This window comes from Diospyros lotus, chromosome 2, assembly GCF_014633365.1.
Source record: "Diospyros lotus cultivar Yz01 chromosome 2, ASM1463336v1, whole genome shotgun sequence".
Lineage (NCBI taxonomy): Eukaryota > Viridiplantae > Streptophyta > Magnoliopsida > Ericales > Ebenaceae > Diospyros > Diospyros lotus.
The window spans coordinates 19,847,411-19,858,729 of NC_068339.1; positions in this window are offsets into that span (position 1 = coordinate 19,847,411).

Sequence of the window (11,319 nt, forward strand, 5' to 3'; positions counted from 1 at the left end):
GATGACACCTCAGAAACATGGTTGTTAAACTCCCAATTTTACGGGTATGATTTTACAATTTTTTGCACCAAAAACCCTTACGATTTTAGAATTTTGAAGTTGAATCGCACTCATTTTATGATTTTACATATCGAAGACCCTCTTACGATTTTACAATTTTAACAACCTTGCTCAGGAAACACCTTTCATGATAATCAATATGCCCTGCCCAAGGACTGTCCTATCACACTAACAATAGATCATATAGGACGTTCACCCTATCAGTTATGACGAGGGAGACAAATTCTATCCCTAACACCTATCTCCATATACTAGCAATACGAAACCACATAAATGAACCTCTCCACCTCACAATTGGATGGTTCATTGCATTAGCAAATCCCATACACTGATACACAAAACAACCGTGTCAGTTCAAGTCTAAGGATCAGCTGCACTATCACAACTAGACAGCATGACCATTATCCACAATGTTATGTGACCAATCATCAGCGTCACATTCAGTGTGTTGTTCCCCAATAACCACCCATAGGTTTACTAGAGACATCCCTGTGTCATATGGCATGTGACACACCATCCTTCCATTAGTATCTCACACTGAACAAGGTAGTAATCACTGTGTTAATCCATACTCAACTAATCAGAGTCCTTATCTGATTAATCTAAGGATCATGAATCACATAAGAAGTCCTATCAACAGAGAATCTTGTCACATAGTCTTAACATCTTGAGAATAAGATTCTCAAACGAGAGATCTAGGGACTCATTCATATAGAAAACTGGAGAGTTTATGAATGATGATAAACTTGTCTTTTTATCAATATATACAAAGATATAATAAATGTATTAATTACAAGCCCACTAGACATCATCCAAATCTAACATTAAGGCACACAATACTAACGTTAAGCCCATAAAAAAAGTTGAGAGGCGCCTCTGAAAATCTGAGGTCTCCATCCTCACAACTCTCTCTGAACAAACTAGCTCGGGGAATGCTTTCCCAAGACATAGCATTTCCAATACACTCTGAGCTTTGTAGAACCATCGCTTCTCAAACCTCTAGGCATATTGCTCTTTTCTTTTGTGGCAGTCTAGGGAAAGCCAATATTGCTTGATGGCTTGGGTGCTAGCTTTGGCCATATCCATCTATAGAAGTGCATTATCCTTGCATATTTACTCCTGCTCCTCCAAAACTTGGCTATGCTCTTTAACAAGAGCCAAGTAGGGTACCTGGATATCTCCTGCCACTAATAGTTGCGTCTCCCTAATGCCTCTCAATCTCATCAACTCATCCTCCATAGATGCAAGCCTTATTTTTAAGTCTTTATTCTTGGACCCCAGGCCTTCAAGTTGTCTCTTTTCTTCCCCTAAGTCGCGGATACAAGTCTATAACCAACGACACTCTTGTTGCTAGAATTCCACCCTACGTTCCCACATCTAGATTAAAAATGCACATTCCTTAAGGCAAGCATAATTCATTGCATTCGCCATAACCATGGCCTAAACCCCCTAAATAATAAGCGATCATGTTAGAATAAGCCTCCAAAAACAAGCTTCAAAAGCAAAGCCAGAAAAGCATGAAGGTCTTACCTCAATCAAGAAACGTTCTGCTCAACCCATGTCCTCGAGTCCTTGCTTAAAAAACCTCGACACATCTGTAACATCCCGCATCGAGCGATAGGAAGGATCAGAACAACTTACCCTGATGGACCTACACGAACTTCCCAAGGGGTCACCTATCCTTAAACTGCTCCCAGCTCAAGCACGCTTAACCTCGGAGTTTCTTGCCTACATTCAGCCCAAAAGGTATCCAACTGGTGTTGTTTCCTTTCTTACACTATCCTCGATATATACTAATTTTTCTAGGCTCTCGGGGTATTACAACATCCCAGGGTAGGATAGTCGAGTAAATCAACCTCGCCCTCACCCTCAGGTTTATCACCGAATTCGTGTGCAAGACCTCGGGGCAAGAATGAAAATTTTTGTCGTGAAGACAACGACCATCAAGCAAAGGCATATACTCTTGTATGGAAAGCAGCTCTAACAAAATTGGTAGTTATCAGGGATTCTCATGCTTCAATACCTTCCTATCGTTGTCTTCTAGTTACCACAAAAGGCCCCTTATTATTTGCAAGAGTCGGCATTTGTCTGAGATCTCTGTGTCCAATTGTTCCAATGATTTTGTTATTTTTCCCTTTAGTTGCTCTGTAGAGGCAGTGATGCCATGCAAATACTTCGAATGCTTTCCCCCTGACTCACGAGCCTCCCCTATCGGCTATGGGATTGTTAATTGAGGGATCGACATCGGTAAGAGTAAGGAGATAATTTCTTATCTCGATCTTTTACTTCGAATAAGGTTCCTAGAACCTTCATCTCCAATAGCTCTCACTCATTAGTCATGCTCCCAGCCTATGCGAGCACGTTTTTCCACATGCTTTTCTTTCATAGCCTTCTTCAAGTGATCCATTTCTAAAGGACAATGTGTTATTTGACGAATAAATAAATTTTGGGAGGAATCGTGTTGGGTGACCACTGCTCTAGGAAAAAGGTTTGAGTTCTCTTCAGGAAGTGAGGTTCTTCAGGACGAGTTCTATGTGCCAAAATCTTTATCAAAATAGAGGGGCAGTGGGGACCTTCAGTAACCACTAGCTATTTATAGTATAACATCCCGCATCAAGCCATAGGAAGGACCGGAACAACTTACCCTGATGGGCCTACGCAAACATCCTAGGGGTTCACCCATCCTTAAGCTTCTCCAACTCAAGCACGCTTAACCCGGGAGTTCTTTACCTACATTCAGCCCAAAAGGTATCCAGCTAGTATTATTTCCTTACTTATTTATCCTTGATATATACCACCTTTCTCTGGGCTCTTGGGATATTACATTCTCCCCCCCCCCCTTAAGCACACGACGTCCTCATCATGCGACCTTACAACTAGTCCCAGATCTTCTCCCCTTTGGAGGCTGCCATCCTAGAAGCCTGTAACGCCCCGCTCCCACCTATGGGTGTTACTCACGAATAGCCATCTTACTATTCACACGCTAGGGCAAAGATGAAGAGACGGCTACGTTTCAATGAGAAACGACCTAGGTGGGAACTAGGCTTTGCCCTTCCTTCGCTCCACTTAAGGATCCGAGAAATATCGAAATGACCTCACGAAAATAAAACCCAAACCTCACAAAGTGTCACCCCTTCTCAAGCTTTTAATGAAGAGCTAAGGATGATTTCCCAAAATTTGACAAAATAAACTAACTCGCTTGCTTCATATAAATTATGGCATGAAGCCTTAATTATAAGAAATAATTTTTCTTTACCCCATCTATTAACCCATTTTTCTCACTTTTAATTCCTTTAGAAAATATTTGGATTAATATTTCTTTGAAAAAATTAAATAAAATTTTCCTTATCAAATCTCCATTGATTTTTCCCTTTAATTATTTCAAAATACCACAAATTTCCAACCCTCAGGAAATTAATTTTTGAAATTCAAACCTCAAGCATCCTCATCCATTTTTCAAAATTTAAGGAAAATACTCAATTATTTATTTTCCAAAATATAGGAATTTTTCCACAATTGCCTCAAAATTTATATTAATTTAATAATTAATTTGGAGGCTTAAATACTCCTTTATTTATTTATTTAAACATAATTTTATTTCAGAAATTCCACAAATATCATATATAATTAAATAAACAGAAAATATAAAAAGAAATCTCAAAACAGCAGCCGCAGGGGGGTGCGGCAGCCCCCAGCCGCGCCCCCAGTGTGCGGGCTGCGCGCTGGCCCCGCGCGCGTTGGCCGCTTACCGTGCCCTTTGGGCCCCAGTCGCCCGCCAGGTGCACCCCAGTCGCGCGGCCGGCCTCTCCAGCCCGACCTGCCACCAAATATATATATATATATATATATTTTTAAACCAAAATTTCCATAATGCTTTTACACTTCAAATGGCTTCCAAAACATTCAAGTTTGCCACTATTCAACCACATTAAGCATTCATACATATTTAACTAAAATAAATACAACATCATCCACTAAATCCACAACTACATACAACTTCACATGCATTTCCCTTGCTCTGTTACCTTCAACCTTCCAAAACTCTTTTTCCTTTAGAAGATTTCCCACCTACATAGAGGTCAAAGGACCTTATGAGCCAATGCTCAGTAAGGGTGCTATGCAAATGTAAATGTAACATGAGAAATAAACATGTAATGCAAATGCAATGCATATAATGGGTAATCCTCCATGCCCTCATAACCACATAGGTTAAGGCACCAACTAACCCCTCCCTCATCAATAGTCCTCCATATGGCCATAGGTCCACTATAACACAAAATATGCAATATGACCATTACATGCAACTCATTCAAAACATGTACAAATGCAAGCAAACCCCACCACTTGGGGTTATCCCTTACCTCTTTATCCTTGAAGCTTCAAGACTCCACTTGCCAAGACTCTCTTTTTGGCTTTCAACCACCTTAAGAAAAAATATTCTTAAAGCATTTAAGATCTTGAAGACTAAATAAATGAAAGGAGAATGAAAACTTACTTACTTTGTAGAAGAGATTTAACTCAAGACTTACCTTTCTCTCCTTTGGAAGCTCACAAGAGAACTCTCATTGTTCTCTAATTTCATCCACCAAGAAAAACCTCCTCATAGAGATTTCTCTTTCTTTATATACTAAGTCTTGACATCTCACAAGTTCAAGACTAATTTCTAGCCCTTGACCAATCTTTTGAAGAATAAATCCCAACCTTTGAAACTAGCCCAATTCTTGTGCTTCTCCTAAACTCAATCCTAGCCTTTGGTTTTAAGAGAACCCATCTCTACTCTTTAGAGAAACACAACCCAAGAGACTTAGCATCTTTTAAATCTCATCTCTTGATTTTCTTTGGAGGTTAAATCCTCACCCTCCCTTATCTTTCTTCTTGAAATTATCCTACCCATGTGGCAATCCATGCCATTGGTAGGCTTAAATCCCAACCATTAGATTTCTTCAAATTTCAAAACTCAATCACCACCATTGGATCAAGGCTACATTTCCCATAATTCTCCAATTTTCAAAATTAATAAATTTTGACTAATTTCAAGATTGACCATTTTCTCTATTTTCCATTAAATTTAAATCCCATAATTTTCAAGCATTTAATGGAGACTAATATCTTTTCTTTTTGATTTAATTTAAATTGTTCTTGAAAGACATAATTCCTTTTTCTTTGGCATTTATTTAATCCACCATTTTCCCACATAAATGCATAACTAATTTCTATTTAATATGGAATTTTTTTTAATTCTCTCCATAATGACTCTCATTTAATGCTTGAGACTAATTTCCTTTTCTTTTTGAATTTCTTTAAATCCCACTCTTGCTTCACAAGATCATGCCAAGTGTCACCAATTACACTTAATCAAATAATTTCTTATTCCCAAATTTAATTAAATCTCATTCCATGAGATTTTGCCAAGTGTCACCAATCTAACCTACTTGACTTCTATTTAATTTCTAATTATCCATGCACTTAAACAAGAATTAAATTCTCCCAAAATCAATTCTTCAACATAAATAATTTCTCCAAAAATAATTTACCCTTTATTGGGACGGAACTCCAAATTACCGTTTTGCCCCTCTTAAGGCGTCCTATATATATATGCATTCTCTTTGATTCAAGGGCAATTTTGAAAATTTTCATACACCATTATTCCCTTTAATCGAAAATTTTATCATGACTCATCAAGGGTATTACAAAGCCTGCTAGAAGTCGCTCCTTGTACAGGCTCTCGAGCCCCGACGCCACTCCCCACCCTCATCAGACCGCTTTCACCAAGGGTCGGCTCTGATACCACCTATAACATCCCTCATCGAGTGATATGAAGGACCAGAACAACTTACCCTGATGGGCCTAAGCGAACTTTTCAGGGGGTTACCCATCCTTAAGCTTCCCCAGCTCAAGCACACTTAACCCGAGAGTTCTTTGCTTACATTCAACTTAAAAGGTATCCAGGTGGTGTTATTTTCTTCCTTAATTATCCTCGATATTTACTACCCTTCTCTGAACTCTTGGGGTATTACATATAGACCCCCCGTAAACTGGTCCGTTATCATTGCGTACAACTTTTCTGGTTCCCATTCACACCAAATAGCTCTTTGTCTTCTCTTTCTTTCTTAAACAATCGCCTTGCATCCTTTATCTCAAATAGTGCCCCTTTATTTCCTGGTTAGGGCATGCACCCAAAGTGAGTCATGCCTCCTTCGGAATAACTCCCCTATTTCATCTACTCTTCCCATTAACTTTCAATCTGAGTAAAAAGTAGGGAGACATTATTGTGGCATAACCCCCTAAGAAAGTCCTCCCAAAGTAGGCAATGCATTTGTTATCCCGGAGGAAGCCATCCATTTGGTAAAAAACCTTCTCAGGATGATAGCTTGTCTCCTCTAAGAAAGCCCTTGATCACCTATCATTTGTTTGGGACTAGCTTCTCAAATCTACATGATTCCCCTGGGTCAAGCTTCGCTCTCGAGAGGAATTTAGGGAGATACGTCCCTCACTTGCATTATCCTACATTGCCTCGCTACAATGCAGCTTGCATGTTCTAAGCCCACTTCCTTTCGAGGGTTCTTCCCCACGAGAAGGGGTTTCTCTTGAAGGCCCTTTCGAGATTAATCCCAGGACAACACCGTAAACATGGAAGACACACCGCCCTTTCTCGGGAAGGAGCATCACACCCTTACATGCACGTGTTATGTTTTCTTGCCTTCTCCCCCCCCCCCCTTGATACTTATAAATAGCCCCAAACTCTTCAATTTCGAGGGAAAGACAATATAAGACAACACGAGTTCAAATAAGCAAAGCACTCCTAGGTCAAGAAACAACCCTAAAGCAACACTCTCATCTTCTTGCATCTCCCTTGCAGGACATTTCTGCATTATATTTTTGTATCTTACACTGCATGCATGATGACCTCATCTAACTTAAGTATTGGAGGGTCCATGTGGGAAAAATCCTTGTATGCCTCTGACTACTTTCTATCTTGCATACCTGCTTGTAAGATGAAGGATCTCCTGCCATTTTTCAGCAACTCCAGTACTTTCGGCTCCACAACTTTCTAAACCAACAGATCGAGACTCTTTTGGGCCAGTGGACTAGGTCCACATCGGACGACCTCTTCCTCTCCCAAGTCTTACAATCAAGGTAGAAAGGCTAAGGAAAGCCTTGAGTTCTTCGGGCTACTCACTGAGTTTGTAACGCCCCACTTTTCCCCAAGCGTGCGTTAACTCGAGATTTCGGGAAATTTCTTTTCTTTTTTTTTTCAAAATTAAACACAACATAAATCCCTCGATATACATACTCTCATCACAATCCTTTCCCGACAATCCCGATCGTACCTTCTCAGTATATTAAAATTTAATAATAGACTAAGACAGGCCTTATCAATCACATCAGCGGAAGTAAGATCGAAACCTCAATGATATATATATAACCGACAATTTCTTTTTATAGATAACCACCAAGTCGATGAAAATATATTACATAATCTCTGAACATCGTAATCATAGACAAAACTGAACATAACAGCTACATCTCGATGACATTTTTTCCTTTGGCGCCACTGTTTTCACCTGGAACGTTTGAATATTCCAGGGACATAGTCCAAATTAGATGCTGAATCATCTAAGTGAGAGTTTAAAAACATTTTCATGAATATATGCAAAATCATATATAAAACCGACAAATCCCGACATGCACCAGCTTAAGAGAATCCCACGTAGCACTTAGCCCTAATCCGGGGAAAATGCAATCTCTCTAAGGCGACCCGACCACATCGACCCATTGGCAAACCGATCCTGTTTAAGAGGGACAACCTCGACATATGAACCCGGGAATCATCCCATTGTCATTGTTAGGCTTTACGCTCCTACTCAAAAGCATTCCAAAACCCAACGCAACCCTAGCCCCAAGAGTGTCACATCAGCACTATTCTCGGAATCGACGTCACCTCGGCATTAATGCTATTGCTCAAAGGAACCTGGGGTGGTGTCCACTCGCAGCCCCGCCACTTGAGACAACAATCGGGGTGGTGTCCACTCTCAACCCCGCCACTTGGGTCCCGTAGGGTGAAGTCCGTCTCAGCCCCGTCCTAAGTGAGTCACCTAGCATTAATCCTAGGTACGCATCCCGAGTGCTGTCACTCTGGGCTACGTCACAGGTTACCAACCCACGTCCCACATGGACGACACAAAACAAGCCAATGTCGAAAATCATAACATGCATAGCTTAAAATCAACATTTCGATGTATGCAATTTACCATACGAAATTTAATGCATGTGTAAATAACCGTTTGGACAATCCATCACAATAAACCAAGCCATAGGGATGAACACTCACAGTAAACCATTCACATGTCACTTAAAGTCTTTTCGGGTAGAACCACTCACCTTTAGACGAAATTTCAAATTGACAAGCGCAGTTTGCCTCAATTTGCGTGCCTACCTTGATTTGCTTGCCCTCTTCTCACTTTGCACGAGTCACGTCACCTCAAGCCGCAAGGTACCCTAATCACCCAATAATTATTAAAATATAATTTTCTCCTTAATTTTCTCACATTTTTTTATTTTCTCCTATTTTTCTTCTCTAATAATTCAAAATAAATATCTGCACAACTATTTTCTCAAATATTTTTACATAATAATTCATAAAATAATTTTCTAAGAATTTTGGAAAAAAAATCAGAAATTACCTATGTGGCACGCGCCTCCACGCGCGGGTGAGTGGGCTAGAAGCAAAGGCTGGCGTGTGGCAGTCACGTGCCACCGTCTTCAACCTCGAGCTGGTCGCTGACGGTTGCTCCGATGGCCACAAAATCGGTACCGTCTGAAAGCCCTTGCAAAATTGATCCTAGCCCCACCGGTTTTAGGCCGAAAGGACACCGGCAAGGCCTCCAAATGGCCGGTTACAGGTCGGCGGTGGCGGTCCACCTTTAACCCTCGGCCGAACTCGAACAACCCTCAAAAGCTCACCAAAATGCTTCAAAACACTCCCAAAACGATCCTTGATGCCTAGAGACCAAAATCCCTCTATCAAAGCTCCCAAAATCATCCAAAATCGAGGTCGATTTGTGCTTCAAATTCGGCCGAAAGCCCTCGGTATTTATAGGCAAAAACGACCCCCCACGTGGCCGATTTCTGGCCAAAACTTCTTCCCCACGCCTCCTAGACCACCCTAGGCCACTCCCTGACGACCCTAGGCTGCCAAATGGCCGAATTTTCCAGCCAAATCCACGGCCAAATCGGCCGTGCATGTGCAACTTTCTGAAAATTGCAATTTAGCCCCTTGGAATTTCTCTTTTGCATTTTGGCCCTTATCCTCAAGCCCCTGATCTTTCTAGCACCATCACTAAGACCCTCGAGATTAGTACTTCTCATTTCTCCCTTGAAACTTTTAAAAAATTACCGTTTTGACCTCCCTCGGGCATTTTTAGAAAATTACACTTAGGCCCGATTGATTGATTTGACCTCAAATCCATTCAATTCAACCTGAAACCACTTAAGGGTTGTTTTATACATCAAATACTAGTCCTTGACACTCTCCATTGACTTTTTGGACATCGTTTATACTAATTCAGGAATACGACCTAATTGGCAGCTATATTTTCGCTGTACCGAAAACTGTTCCTGATCTCATTTCTTTTATCACTAAAAATCATAATTTAAATCACTTGTTGTTACTATACCATTTTCCTTGTCTATCTAGGGTCTGGGGTACTCCCTCTGACTAATTCGATCGTCTAAAGCTATGTTAGTGTGTCCTATAGTCTTATTTTTTCCACAATTCCATTTATGCCCTTTATCAAATATCATCTTTATCCTCAAATTATTCCCAAGTATTACAGAGTTTCTCCACAACAAATAAATTTTAATTGTTGTATTCTAGAAACAACAAAAAGCAATTGTTATGCCCAAGTAAATGAGTCCAAGTGTGACAAAGTGGGCTCGTAACACATTGAATCAGCCCATCTCATGATTAACTAAAAATAGGCTAAGGGGTAAGGGGCTAAGGCCGAGTGGGCCACAAGAGATTAAGGTTAAGTAGGCCATGCAGAATGGACCAAGAGGCCTACGGTTAAGTAGCATGCGGACATGAAAACTCGAAGGGCTTACTACCATGCATATGACTAAGTGAGTGTGGTGTCCAAGTAACCGACTGAGTGTGGCAGCCAAGTGACTGAGTGAGTATGGTGGCCAAGTGACCAATAACCAAGTAGTAAGGCCATGACAATGCCTGCAAGCATACGACCACATAGAGATCTAAGCCTTGCAAAGGACGTGTGCAAAGCCTCATGTGGCCCAACCAAAAAACCTATGGCCATGCAAAGGCACGGCCATGTGACCATGTAGCCTAGGTGAGGGCCATGTAATCATGTTGCCATGAAAACCATGTGCAAGAGATTTGTGGTCAACCATGGGGCTTGGCTGAGGACCATGCACAAGAACGATGATCGAGCAAGGCATGACTGAGTGACCTCTTGGAGACCTCTCTCGACATATCATCAAGAGACCCTTCTAGGACAACTAGCAAGTCACTCACGTTTCTAGAAGACGTGAGGGAGACTCTCGTGAGCCATCTAAGCTTGAAAGGCTCTCTCCAAACCATGCAAGAGACCCTCCCAAAATGCTGCAAACTCTAAGAAACTAAATCAAAATATCTTCCGAGATATCTGCCAAAAATGGAGGGGCTCTTGTCACCTATCAGTCTCCTCATTCTCTATAAATAAGAGAACGATCGTTCTCATTCTGGGATGCTCACTATACCATTCGAACTATTAAACTACGTGTTCTTAACTAATTCTAGGATTAACTTAGGCATTTGAAAGTTTGCGCGAGAACACTCACCCACGCTCCTAACCAATTTCTTTCTTAGCATGTCGCTCATTACAATGAGGGTCACTTGTCATTTTGAGAGTCAGTTTTCAAGATAATCAGTCTTCATCCTGATAGTCACTCATCATCCTAAGAGTTACTCATCGTCTTGAGAGTCACTTGTCACTAAAAGAGTCATTCATATTTTACTTTCTTGCACTATAAATTCATTGTTGTATTTTACTAACAAAACTTTTGATCTCCACCTCTTATATAACATAAATTACAAAAATATATATATATTTTAAAACTAACAATTATTCTAAAAAGAAAATTACAAATGATCTCCACCTCTTATATAGCATAAATTACAAGAAATTTTAATTTTTTAAACTAAAAATTATTTTTTATATTTATAGTATTTAAATATATTTTTAATAAGGAATTATAAATTAT